Raw genomic sequence first — 13,503 nt, 5'->3', positions numbered from 1 at the left:
CCAACAATGCAGTTTTTAAGAAAATAAATGGAGGATGCTCTCAATGGTGCAGCTGTGGAACGTTTTGAGGATCTGAGGACCCATGCCAAATATTTTCAGTCTCCTGAGGGGGAATAGGCTTTGTCGTGCCCTCTTCACAACTGTCTTGGTGTGTTTGGGCCATGATAGTTTGTTGGTGATGTCATCTGATATGATGAGCGTCATTATTTCTCATCCACTGTTCTCTATCTGGTTTCAAAGAAGAGCAATACCTCTCAGTTCATCACAGGAGGAGTTTTGTTGTCATAGTTTGATGCTTTTAGGACATCATTTAATAGAAACATAGCCTCTGCCGAGTCCCCAACAACCGGATGTTCCGGTTTTCAGGGGAAATGGAACAGAGACTGTGACGCAACTTCCGCTTTTGGATTTTAACAAGGCGACACTCCAGCTTAACTCCTCCTCCACATTTACTGGATTGATTGAACAGTGCAGAAGACAACCTCCCCCAGCAGTTTTTTTTCTTCTCAATGCAAGTATGTAGGGGATCTAGTTTCAGGCGTTTCGTTTACGGCTGCTACGTTAGGTTAATAGTAACACAATCTTACCATATTATAGAACACTGACACATGAGGTTCCAAAGCTAACAATCATCTCTGAGTATGGGCACAGACTCAGCAGAGGCATATAATGTTTGGATTCAGTACTGACATTGATATCATCCACACAATTATGTCACGCTCCAAAATACTGTATTCGGAACCAATATTGTTTGGTCACAGAGCACAGGGTTAGAGTTAATGTTGAACAGAACAACCATTATAGAAGAGGAAGGGGAAATAGTAGGTTTGATCAGAATGATGTATTTAAAGAATTGGGCAAACTTCTAGAATGTTGAATATCGTTCTAATTTTAGACATTCAGTTATATAGCGTTATTTAAATATTCCCCATGTAATGTAAATCGGCATTAACATGGCTGCCATATAATGTTGTAGTGTCATGTAAATGCATAATATTTGCTCATTCTAGGCATTGGGTGTGTTCATAAATTCACTTTAGCCAGTTAGCATGGTTGCTTGACTAATGAGGTCAGAACGCTCGGATCAACCCTACTCCTCGGCCAGAGCGTCCAGTGTGTGCTCTGAATGCTCCGGGAGCGTAATGCACTGAATTTACAAACTGACAATCTGACAACGTTCTGAATTTACGAACACCCAGAGCTCACTCTGAGCACACTGACAGAGCTGCCCTGGTCAACTGTAAGTGTTTTTATTGTGAAGTGGAAACGTCTAGGAGCAACAACGGCTCAGCCACGAAGTGATAGGCCACACAAGCTCACAGAATGGGACCGCCGAGTGCTGAAGCGCGTAGCGTGTAAAAATCGTCTGTCCTAGTGGCAACACTCACTACCGAGTTCCACACTGCCTCTGGAAGCAACGTCAGCACAAGAACAGTTTGTCTGAAGCTTCATGAAATGGGTTCCCATGGCCGAGCAGCCGCACACAAGCCTAAGATCACCATGCGCAATGCCAAGTGTCGACTAGAGCTGTGTAAAGCTTGCCGCCATTGGACTCTGGAGCAGTGGAAAATCGTTCTCTGGAGTGATGAATCACGCTTCACCATCTGGCAGTCCGACGGACAAATCTGGGTTTGGCGGATGCCAGGAGAACGCTACCTGCCCGAATGCATAGTGCCAACTGTAAAGTTTGGTGGAGGAGGAATAATGGTCTAGGGCTGTTTTTCATGGTTCGGGCTAGGCCCCTTCGTTCCAGTGAAGGGAAATCTTAAGGCTACAGCATGCATTGACATTCTAGACGATTTTCTGGCAACAGTTTGGGAAGGCCCTTTCCTGTTTCAGCATGACAATGCCCCCGTGCACAAAGCGAGGTCCATACAGAAATGGTTTGTCGAGATTGGTGTGGAAGAACTTGACTGGCCTTCACAGAGCCCTGACCTCAACCCTTTGGGATGAATTGGAACGGCGACTGCGAGCCAGGCCTAATCGCCCAACATTAGTTCCGACCTCACTAATGCTCTTATGGCTTAATAGAAGCAAGTCCCCGCAGCAACGTTCCAACATCTAGTGGAAAGCCTTTCTAGAAGAGTGGAAGCTGTTATAGCAGCAAAGGGGGGACCAACTCCATATTAATGCCCATGATTTTGGAATGAGATTCTTGACAAGCAGGTGTCCACATACTTTTGGTAGTGTATGTGTCACCTATTTGGACACGGGGTCCCCACATTTCCCACTATCCCACGCCAAATAACCTGAAGCCACACCACAGGTCTCTTCTAGCAGTCTCTATTTCCTTATGTAGGAGCATTGCGAACTGTAGGTCGGGATCTTTTTACCTGGTTACATGTACGACACAGCAGCTTTTCGGCATGTTTTGATATTTCTGTATAACAAAACATTTACGACAAAGTTGCCTCTTTTACAATGTGGGTCAATAGGAAAGAATGTTGGGTGGTAGCCTAGCGGATAAGAGGTTGGGCCAGTAACCGAAAGGTTGCTGGTTCGAATCCCCGAGCTGACTAGGTGAAAGCTGTTGATGTGCCCTTGAGCAAGGCACTTAACCCTAATTGCTCCTGTAAGTAGCTCTGGATAAGAGCATCTGTTAAATGACTCAAATGTAAATGTTGGTTTTCCCCAATTTGTGGGCGTGGTCGAAGGGAATTCCTTATTATTATTATTATGTGAATACTGACTGGGACTATAGCTGAATACTTGTTTATTAAGCAATTATTAAGCTATTTCTTTCAGCAATCACTGATTGCAGGAAGTACTACGTACAATAGGTTCAATTTGAAAACCAGTTATTTCCATTTTAATCAGTCTGTGAAAACAGGCCTGAGCTGAAGATACTCGTTGTCATTTACTCTGAAATTATTATCTGATTTTGTGATAGTAATCAAATCTGAGCATATTTGTGGAGTCTTTGTAAAGCAACCACGCAGATATTTTGATTTTCTCCCCCCCAAAAAAAGTATTCATATTCAGAAATTCCCCTCTATCAATACTTCATGAACAATACTGTGAGAACACATTGTATTACTGATACCGGGAACAGGTGAATATGTAATCGTTTTGTAATTTGTTCAGTCATTCCATATGAAAAAAAAAAATTCAATCACACCCTGCTTATTATGTACTATACCAGTAGCCACCCTTTGCCTTGATGACAGCTTTGCATACTCTTGGCATTCTCTCAACCAGCTTCACCTGGAATGCTTTTCCAACAGTCTTGAAGGAGTTCCCACATATGCTGAGCACTTGTTGGCTGCTTTTCCTTCACTCTGCGGTCCGACTCATCCCAAACCATCTCATTTGGGTTGAGGTCGGGGGATTGTGGAGGCCAGGTCACCTGATGCAGCACTCCATCACTCTCCTTCTTGGTAAAATAGCCCTTACACAGCCTGGAGGTGTGTTGGGTCATTGTCCTGTTGAAAAACAAATGATAGTCCCACTAAGCCCAAACCAGATGGGATGGCGTATTGCTGCAGAATGCTGTGGTAGCCATGCTGGTTAAGTGTGCCTTGAATTTCCACCGGTCTATTGTCCATTGCTCGTGTTTCTTGGCCCAAGCAGGTCTCTTCTTATTATTGGTGTCCTTTAGTAGTGGTTTCTTTGCAGCAATTCGACCATGGAGGCCTGATTCACACGGTCCCCTCTGAACAGTTGATGTTGAGATGTGTCTGTTACTTGAACTCTGTGAAGCATTTATTTGGGCTGCAATTTCTGAGGCTGGTAACACTAATGAACTTATCCTCTGCAGCAGAGGTAACTCTGGGTCTTCCATTCCTGTGGCGGTCCTCATGAGAGCCAGTTTCATCATTGCGCTCGATGATTTTTGCGACTGCACTTGAAGAAACTTTCAAAGTTCTTGACATTTTCCGGATTGACTGACCTTCATGTCTTAAAGTAATGATGGAATGTCGTTTGTCTTTGCTTATTTGAGCTGGTTTTGCCATAATATGGACTTGGTCTTTTACCAAATAGAGCTATCTTCTGTATACCCCCCCTACCTTGTCATAACACAACTGATTGGCTCAAAGACATTAAGAAGGAAAGAAATTCCACAAATTAACTTTTAACAAGGCACACCTGTTAATTGAAATGCATTCCAGGTGACTACCTCATGAAGCTGGTTGAGAGAATGCCAAGAGTGTGCAAAGCTGTCATCAAGGCAAAGGGTGGCTATTTGAAGAATCTCAAATCTCAAATATATTTCGATTTGTTTAACACTTTTTTGGTTACAACATGATTCCATATGTGTTATTTCATAGTTTTGATGTCTTCACTATTATTCTACAATGTATAAAATAGTAAAAATAAAGAAAAGCCCTTGAATGAGTAGGTGTGGAGCCAGATAGCTGCCAAGAGGTTGCACGTACGTGTCTTTAGGATCGTAAAAAAATCCATACGTAAATTGATAGGATCGTAAGAAAAGCCATGCGTGAAACATGAAACGTAACCATTAAATTAGATCTGTAAACGTACAAACCCTATGTTACGACTATGAATGAACATTTGCACGTTCAATTCTTACATTACGTCTCCCTTTACTCGGTTACAGATCTTTTTTATACATACCATTGTCAGGAATGTGGCATCTGCAAAGGACATAGCGAACGTAGCTAGTTGAATTTAGCTAGTCAAACTCTAGCCCAGACGTTAGCGTTGCTTTGCAGCTTCCGGTTTCATTGCCAAAATAAAAGTCTAGAGCTTGGTTTAGAACGGCATTCGATAACGAGGTTATACCAGTAGATGGCGTAGTATAGGCTTGGGCCTTCAGCAAATTACTTGTGTGAGAATGATACTATAAAGACACAGAAGAGCCTGAGCTGACACAACAACCACCTGAGCTGCAAAATAGAAAGTAAATGTGATTTAGGCTAGGCCTATTCCACTATCTAAATATGCCATGCTGTTGTGTGTTATTTAATGGGCATACAATTACATAATTTATTTTTTATAGCCACGTGGGGCTACTGAGGTGATCATGTAACCTAATGAATCACACTTTTTCCAGTGTTTGGAAGCGTGGACTATAGGCCTTATATTAGGCATTTTGACTGTTGTATTTGGGAATTACACTCTGTATGTAGGCAAGTTATAGCCATTTTCGTTTCACAACCCTATCACGCAGAGGCTATATCAATATCAATAAATGAGACAAAACAAAATATTGATTAAGTCTTGGCTATAACCTGTCCTGAGTGAAATAGTCAAGGGGTCCCAAATGGTCAAGACTATCTATAGCCTATTCTTAGTGCCAGATCTGTTTTCCCTATCAGCCACTGCATGTGTTTCTTCAACTATTTTGTTTAAAATGTATTTAGAGGCCTGTGAGCTAGGGTCTCTTTTTAAGGGGAGGCCTATAATAAAAACAGTTATAAAATACAAATATTTGAAACATTACTCCACAAGACACCAGTACACAAAATGATAGCCTAAATTGCAATGCCTACAAGTTGAATTAAACAAAAACATTGAATTATTAAAGTGATAGGCTAAAGAACTTTGGAGAATTTAGATCATTTTGAATACACATGGATTTCAATAAACGTATACTGTATACTACTGGTTACGATTGCAGAGAGAGCCCAGATAATGGGATGGTGCAATATTGAATTAGTCATATTTTCATAAGGTGTATGCATGGGGATGTCCACGTCACCCAGAGATACGCCCATGCTGTAGAGATACACCTAGCAGACTGAAACTTCACTGTTGTAGGCATAATACAGCTAGTGATATCTAGACTTGAGCTGGCAAACAAATCCATTACATTATCTACCTAAATGTGAAGTAAACTCAACTGAGGAGTAATAGAGAATGGAGAATTTTAACTTGAAAACGTGCAGGATACTTCTTTTCGGTTTCCCTGACTTGTTTTTATACTGTGTTATGCTCGTTCGCGTAGCACTCCTCACAGGCCGTTTGGTGTATGTTTTTTTTGTTGGTGAGAGGAAACTGCCAAAACCCTGTAAGGTCAGAATTGCAACACAAGATTTGTTCAACCCTAAAATGTTAGTCCGTAATCGTAACATGGTGTTTGAATGTTCACAGATGAAATGTCATGTTTACTTTTCATGTTTCACGCATGGCTTTTCTTTTTACGATCCTAACTATTTACGTATAGATTTTCTTATGATCCTAGCGATACATACGTTCAACCTTTTTGGCAGCTATCTGGCTCCATACACCTATAGCATGTCAGATATAGAGTTGAAATGTATTCAATTTTGAGTTTGCATCCCAATATTACACATTATATAGATCAAAGAAGACCGTTTGACATATAAACACTGGATTTTCAGCGTTTTTGTTGTTGAAATAATGTTTATAAAATACTAACATTCCACCCATGATGTCCCTAGAGGGCGATTTGGTCATTTGACTGTAGAAAAAGGGGGTCGTGATTGGGTCAACTGCTATTAATAATGAGTAGCTCAACTTAATTTTATATTTTTTATATTAATGATAAAATGTTCAGCAAGGGTATCCTTCTTTTATGACTGTGTCCATGAGCAGAAGACAAATCAATGTAGAGACAAAAGCAACATTATTGTTCAGTCAGAAAAATATGTGCCTCAGGTTTAAATGAAAATTATCAAAGAACATGAATTCAAATAGCTCTGTGGGACATTTCAGTAGCATACATAGTAATTGAATCAAAGTAAATATTTGTAGGATACTCATACTTTTTCATAGTGTAGAAGCATTACAACATCGTGTCACACTAACAGACAGTGAAGGCAGTGAAAAGGTCCAGTAAACACAAGTAACCGTGTGGACATGGTCTTTGGTGTATTACAACAACACATATGGGCAATTCCACGGTACTGAGACTCAGATTATTATTTTTTTACTTTAAAATGTATGTCAAACAAAAACCAATGATTGTGTACAACTCTATGCACAAGGACTTATTTTATTAATTTCCACAGAACATTTTACAAAAACACATTTACTTGAAGAACAGTGTAGATGCAAAGTTTGATAACAGAATGACGGGGACAAACAGCACAAACCGTCATTCTGTTACCAAACTTTGCATCTGCACTGTTCTTCAAGTAAATGTGTTTTTGTAACTTTTTCAGAGTTGTATGGTTTGTTTAACTTTGCAATCATTGGTTTTTATTTGGCATACTCAGCATCACTCCATTATTGTGGAATTGCCCATATTCAAATTTGTCAGGGCTTGATTTAAAGGTCTCTTCTATTTTCTATGCACAACAGGTCATGATGAAACCCTTTCTTTGAGTAAAGAATATTAAGTATGTGCATTATTCAAGGAGACTGAATCGAAGGAAGCCGTGGCCAATCACATTAGCTCATAAACACCAAGGACAAGGAAGATGCCTCACAGTTCCCATGGGAGAGTTACCAATTAGCACTCTAGTTGATGTGTTGAGGTGAGTGAGTGAGGGAGTGAGTGAGTGCATGCATGCATGCATGCATGCATGACTGCGTGTATGTGTGTTTGTGACTCTGTGATGTTAGAAATCCCCCCAAAAAGAAATGCAATTATTTTTATAAATCTTCAGATAATATTTTCAACATACAACTTTAAGACGAAACGAAACCTCATGTCATCTGTGGGGCAGAGAGCCTGTTTATGACTCACATCTACTCGTATCCTCAAAGTGGCTGTGACCAGTCCTCACTGAGGTAGTGGATGATACTGTTTATGACATTAACATTAGCAGGTTAGCGTTTCATCATGAATCTTGTTCTGGAGGAAGCTCCGGAGAGTGGTCACTAGCTGGCACAGCCACAAAGTCGTAAAATCAGATTTTAAACCTAACCTTAACGCTAATCTTAACCACACTGCTAACCCTAATGCCTAACTCTAACCTTAAATGAAGACCAAAAAGCACATTTTTACAATATAGCCAATTTTGACTTTGCAGCTGGCCTATCTAAGAGAAATCGCTCAGTTCGGTCCCAAGGACATAACTCATGACAATAAACATCAACCTGCGTAACATTAGGTGTTACAGAGAGATAGCGTTCACCTGAGGACAGTCCTATCTGATCCACGTCCCCTCCTTTATCCCCCAGCTCATGCCTGCTACACTAAACCACAGGTGGATCCATTTTATAGCAATTTTATAACCACCACTGTGAGGAGGAATACACCAGGCTTCTTAGTATTTGTGATACCGATATTTGTGATACCGATATGTGTCTTTATACACGACAGGTGCACTCCTTCCCTCATCCGCAGACCATGTTTTATTTATACCGCTTTTCAAAAAGCTATTATGAGCCATCATCTTAACAACGAATGCACCTGAGAAGCCCTGTGATGATGAATCTATCTATAACTGTGAGGTAAAATGAACTCTCTTCCTTACATAGTAATAAGTCAACTGCTGTAATCCAAAGGTCATAGCAAAGTAACATGTCAACTGGTGAACAATTATAAAGTTATGTGGCAATGGCATCATCATGATGAAAATAGCAATGGAGGGAAGAACAGATACGAGAGAAAGAGAGAAATGAATCAAAGAACCCAAAACAAAATGCTCATTTTCAAAGTATTAGGAGATCTAAACACCTTTCTCCTCACCTTACCAAGGGGGACATATCCAACCAAGACGTTTCCATTGGGGAATAGACTGCAACCGTAGCTCCTGTAACTGTGATGTCTTTGTGAATACGCATACAGGGTTCAGACAGTGTTTGAACTTTCAAGCCAGGTGAAGTCATTCTAGTCGTAATAAGCTCTCACTGAGAGGCACTGCAGATCCTGTAGATGTTGAACTGTGTGACCTCCAACAACACGGACACTTAGTTTTGTGGACTAGAGGTTTGATTCTGGGGACAGACAGACAGACAGGCGGACAGACGGACAATCTAGACCAGTTCCAATCTAATTGTTGGTATTTTTGTAGCATTGGATGCTTCTGTTTGAGAAATGTCTACATTTTTCCTCTGGATTTTTTCTCTCCTCCTGATGTAGTTGTGCCTGCATTGCACTCAGACTATGATGGTAACACTACAATGTCATGTTACCCTCTCAACAGACTATGATGGTAACACTACAATGTCATGTTACCCTCTCAACAGACTATGATGGTAACACTACAATGTCATGTTACCCTCTCAACAGACTTAAGCACAGCATGTGGTTAACCTCTTTGTGGACAGAAAACCATTAGACTGTGGTAACCTTTTGTAGTATGATTATCTGGACTTCTCCACCCACCCTGCTGATAGGCTACTCTGCGGTAGGAGGGAGAGCTCACACCTTCCTGTTCAGCGAGACTCGCAACAAAGGCTGACATTATTGAGACTGGCAGCAGCCTTTTCTGTGGTGTCACAAAGAAACAGTCTGCTCCTACAGTGGTATATTGGGAGTAGCTGGGCAGTTGTATGGGTTCCCTGTGTGAAGCTTGAGAATCACAATCCACTGACTGACAGAACTGAAGAAGGCAGAAGAATAGCACTCCCTTGCATTATTTTAATTGAGGAGAGAAATGCATTATGACATTGTTTTGTATAACAATGGTGCCGAGGAGCTTTTGGAGGGAAAATGTGTGTTGTAGCTAGCATTTATATACATTTACATTTACATTTTAGTCATATAGTGCACTATGTATTGGAAATATCCCTTATAGCAGCCAAACCCAACTGGCGGACGGCGTTCCGGGTCCGGACCCAGAGAAGGGTCAATCCGGACCGAATAACATCGCATTTTGTTATATGAAATTCAATACATTATTTTTAGACAGCTTTAAAAAATCAACCGGGCGCAGCGGCATCTTTAACTCAACAACCTCTCTTTCTCGCTCTCTCTCTCTCTCGAAGCAAGGCCCACCTCGACTAGTGCCCCATCTTATCCAATCGCGTGGTTATATGCAAATACAAGAGGCCACGTTTTACCCAATCACATTAATCCAAATATCCTCTGCGGTAACTTTGGACAAGCAGGCAGAAAGAAACAGAAAGATTTGACTGCGGTTCAACTGTAAATATCACAGATAGAAGGAGTTTAGTTACCAGTATCTTTGTTAACATGGCTTGTTAAAAAAAGAAAGAAAAGTTGACTCTGAAAACCATACAGTTTAAGTCGGAAGTTTACATACACTTCGGATGGATTCATTAAAACTCGTTTTTCAACCACTCCACAAATTTCTTGTTAACAAACTATAGTGATGGCAAGTCGGTTAGGACATCTACTTTGTGCATGACACAAGTGATTTTTCCAACAATTGTTTACAGACAGATTATTTCACTTATAATTCACTGTATCACAATTCCAGTGGGTCAGAAGTTTACTTACACTAAGTTGACTGTGCCTTTAAACAGCTTGGAAAATTCCAGAAAATGATGTAATGGCTTTAGAAGCTTCTGATAGGCTAATTGACATCATTTGAGTCAATTGGAGGTGTACCTGTGGATGTATTTCAAGGCCTACCTTCAAACTCAGTGCCTCTTTGCTTGACATCATGGAAAAATCAAAAGAAATCAGCCAAGACCTCCACAAGTCTGGTTCATCCTTGGGAGCAATTTCCAAACGCCTAAAGGTACCATGTTCATCTGTACAAAAAATAGTATGCAAGTATAAACACCATGGGACCACGCAGCCGTCATACCGCTCAGGAAGGAGACGCGTTCTGTCTCCTAGAGATGAACGTACTTTGGTGCGAAAAGTGCAAATAAATCCCAGAACAACAGCAAAGGACCTTGTGAAGATGCTGGAGGAAACAGGTACAAAAGTATCTATATCCACAGTAAAACGAGTCCTATATTGACATAATCTGAAAGGCCGCTCAGCAAGGAAGAAGCCACTGCTCCAAAACCGCCATAAAAAAGCCAGACTACGGTTTTCAACTGCACATGGGGACAAAGATCGTACTTTTTGGAGAAATGTCCTCTGGTCTGATGAAACAAAAATTTAACTGTTTGGCCATAATGACCATCGTTATGTTTGGAGGAAAAGGGGGGATGCTTGCAAGCAGAAGAACACAATCCCAACCGTGAAGCACGGGGGTGGCTGCAACATGCTGTGGGGATGCTTTGCTGCAGGAGGGACTGGTGCACTTCACAAAATAGATGGCATCATGAGGAAGGAAAATTATGTGGATATATTGAAGCAACATCTCAAGACATCAGTCAGGAAGTTAAAGCTTGGTCGCAAATGGGTCTTCCAAATGGACAATGACCCCAAGCATACTTCCAAAGTTGTGGCAAAATGGCTTAAGGACAACAAAGTCAAGGTATTGGAGTGGCCATCACAAAGCCCTGACCTCAATCCTATAGAAAATAGGTGGGCAGAACTGAAAAAGCGTGTGCGAGCAAGGAGGCCTACAAACCTGATTCAGTTACACCAGCTCTGTCAGGAGGAATGGGCCAAAATTCACTCAACCTATTGTGGGAAGCTTGTGGAAGGCTACCCGAAACGTTTGACCCAAGTTAAACAATTTGTAGACAATGCTACCAAATACTAATTGAGTGTATGTAAACTTCTGACCCACTGGGAATGTGATGAAAGAAATAAAAGCTTAAATAAATAATTATCTCTACTATTATTCTGACATTTCACATTCTTCAAAAAACTGACCTAAGACAAGGAATTTTTACTAAGATTAAATGTCAGGAATTGTGAAAAACTGAGTTTAAATGTATTTGGCTAAGGTTAAACTTCCGACTTCAACTGTATATTCAAACACGAGTGGACGGAACAGTATTTATTCATTCTCCCCACAACTAGCACAAAACCCATGTGCGTGATATGCAGTGAGTCTGTAGCTCTTGTGAAAAGTGCCAATGTTAAGCGCCATTATGACACCAGGCATAGGAAATTCGATCAGACGTATCCCCTGAACACAGAGGTGAGAACAAACACGATTAACCAACTCAAATCCCAATATGAGAGGTCCTTGTCAATTCCCCGACAGCCCAACAACGTGCACTGGAGTGTTCACTGCGGATAGGCTGGGTTATGGGAAAACACAAAAAATACATTTTCAGACGCTGAGATGGTAAAAGAATGCATGTGTGAAGTTGCTGACACCTTGCTTGATGGTAAACAAAAATATGAGCTCAGGGAAAAGATCAAACAGATCCCACTGTCAGATTCCACAGCAATGAGGAGAACTGAAATATTAGCTTAAGATTTAACTTCACAACTTGATGAGGCCATTCAGAATGCACCATGCATTTTATTAACTGTGGATGAATCAACAGATAACACTGATAATGCCCAGCTTCTGGAGTTGGTCAGATTTTATAATGAAACAAAGAAGGAATTCTGTGAGGGGCTGTTGGGCTTAACACATCTAGAAGCACACACACGAGGAGAGGATATCCATGAGACCATCAGAGGGATGCTGACAAAAAGGGGGATAGATCTGAAGTCAGTGGTCTCCATCACTACAGATGGAGCTCCAGCCATGATAGGAAGAGCGAGGGGACTGGTTGCACGCTTGAAAGATGACCACCCTGACCTGACATCATATCACTGCATCATCCATCAATCTGTCCTGTGTGCCAGTCTGGGAAAATAGTATTCTGAGGTCATGACAACGATGATGAAACTGATCAACTTTTTGAGAGCAACATCATCCCTACAACATCGCCTGCTACGAGGCATTCTGACAGAGGCCAATGGCAGTTTTGATTGCTTACTACTGCACAACAATATCAGATGGTTCAGCAAAGGCAGGGTTTTGGAACGCTTTTGGGCCATTTAGGAGGAAATCAAAGCTTTCTTATCAGAGCAAGGGAGTGACAAGGCAACTCAGTTTTCTGAGTTTTTGAAGATGAGGAGAAGATGGAAACAGTTGCATATTGACAGACATTACATCACACCTTAATCAACTGAATGTTAAGCTGCAGGGACGGGACAACACAGTGTGTGAAATGATAACAGCAGTCCGGGCTTTCCAGAAGAAACTGTAGCTTTTCAAGAATGATCTCCAATGAGAACTTGTCCACTTCCCCAATCTTCTGGCGCAAACGCAGGGAGACAAAGATGTTCCCAACCAAGTTGATTTCATCCAGAAGCTGATGGAAACTTAAAGGCTCGCTTTGATGACTGTTGGAAGAGAACTGATGCTGAATGACACAAATATTAATTTTCACAAAGTCTGCTGCCTCAGTTTTTATGATGGCAATTTGCATATACTCCAGAATGTTATGAAGAGTGATCAGATGAATTGCAATTAATTGCAAAGTCCCTCTTTGCCATGTATATGAACTTAATCCCCCAAAAACTTTTCCACTGCATTTCAGCCCTGCCACAAAAGGACCAGCTGACATCATGTCAGTGATTCTCTCATTAACACAGGTGAGAGTGTTGACGAGGACAAGGCTGGAGATCACTCTGTCGTGCTGATTGTGTTAGAATAACAGACTGGAAGCTTTAAAAGGAGGGTGGTGCTTGAAATCATTGTTCTTCCTCTGTTAACCATGGTTACCTGCAAACACGTGCCGTCATCATTGCTTTGCACAAAAAGGGCTTCACAGGCAAGGATATTGCTGCTAGTAAGATTGCACCTAAAT

This window comes from Coregonus lavaretus (genome assembly GCF_964263955.1).
Source record: "Coregonus lavaretus genome assembly, chromosome: 18".
Classification (NCBI taxonomy): Eukaryota; Metazoa; Chordata; class Actinopteri; order Salmoniformes; family Salmonidae; genus Coregonus; species Coregonus lavaretus.
This window is presented reverse-complemented; position numbering follows the sequence as displayed.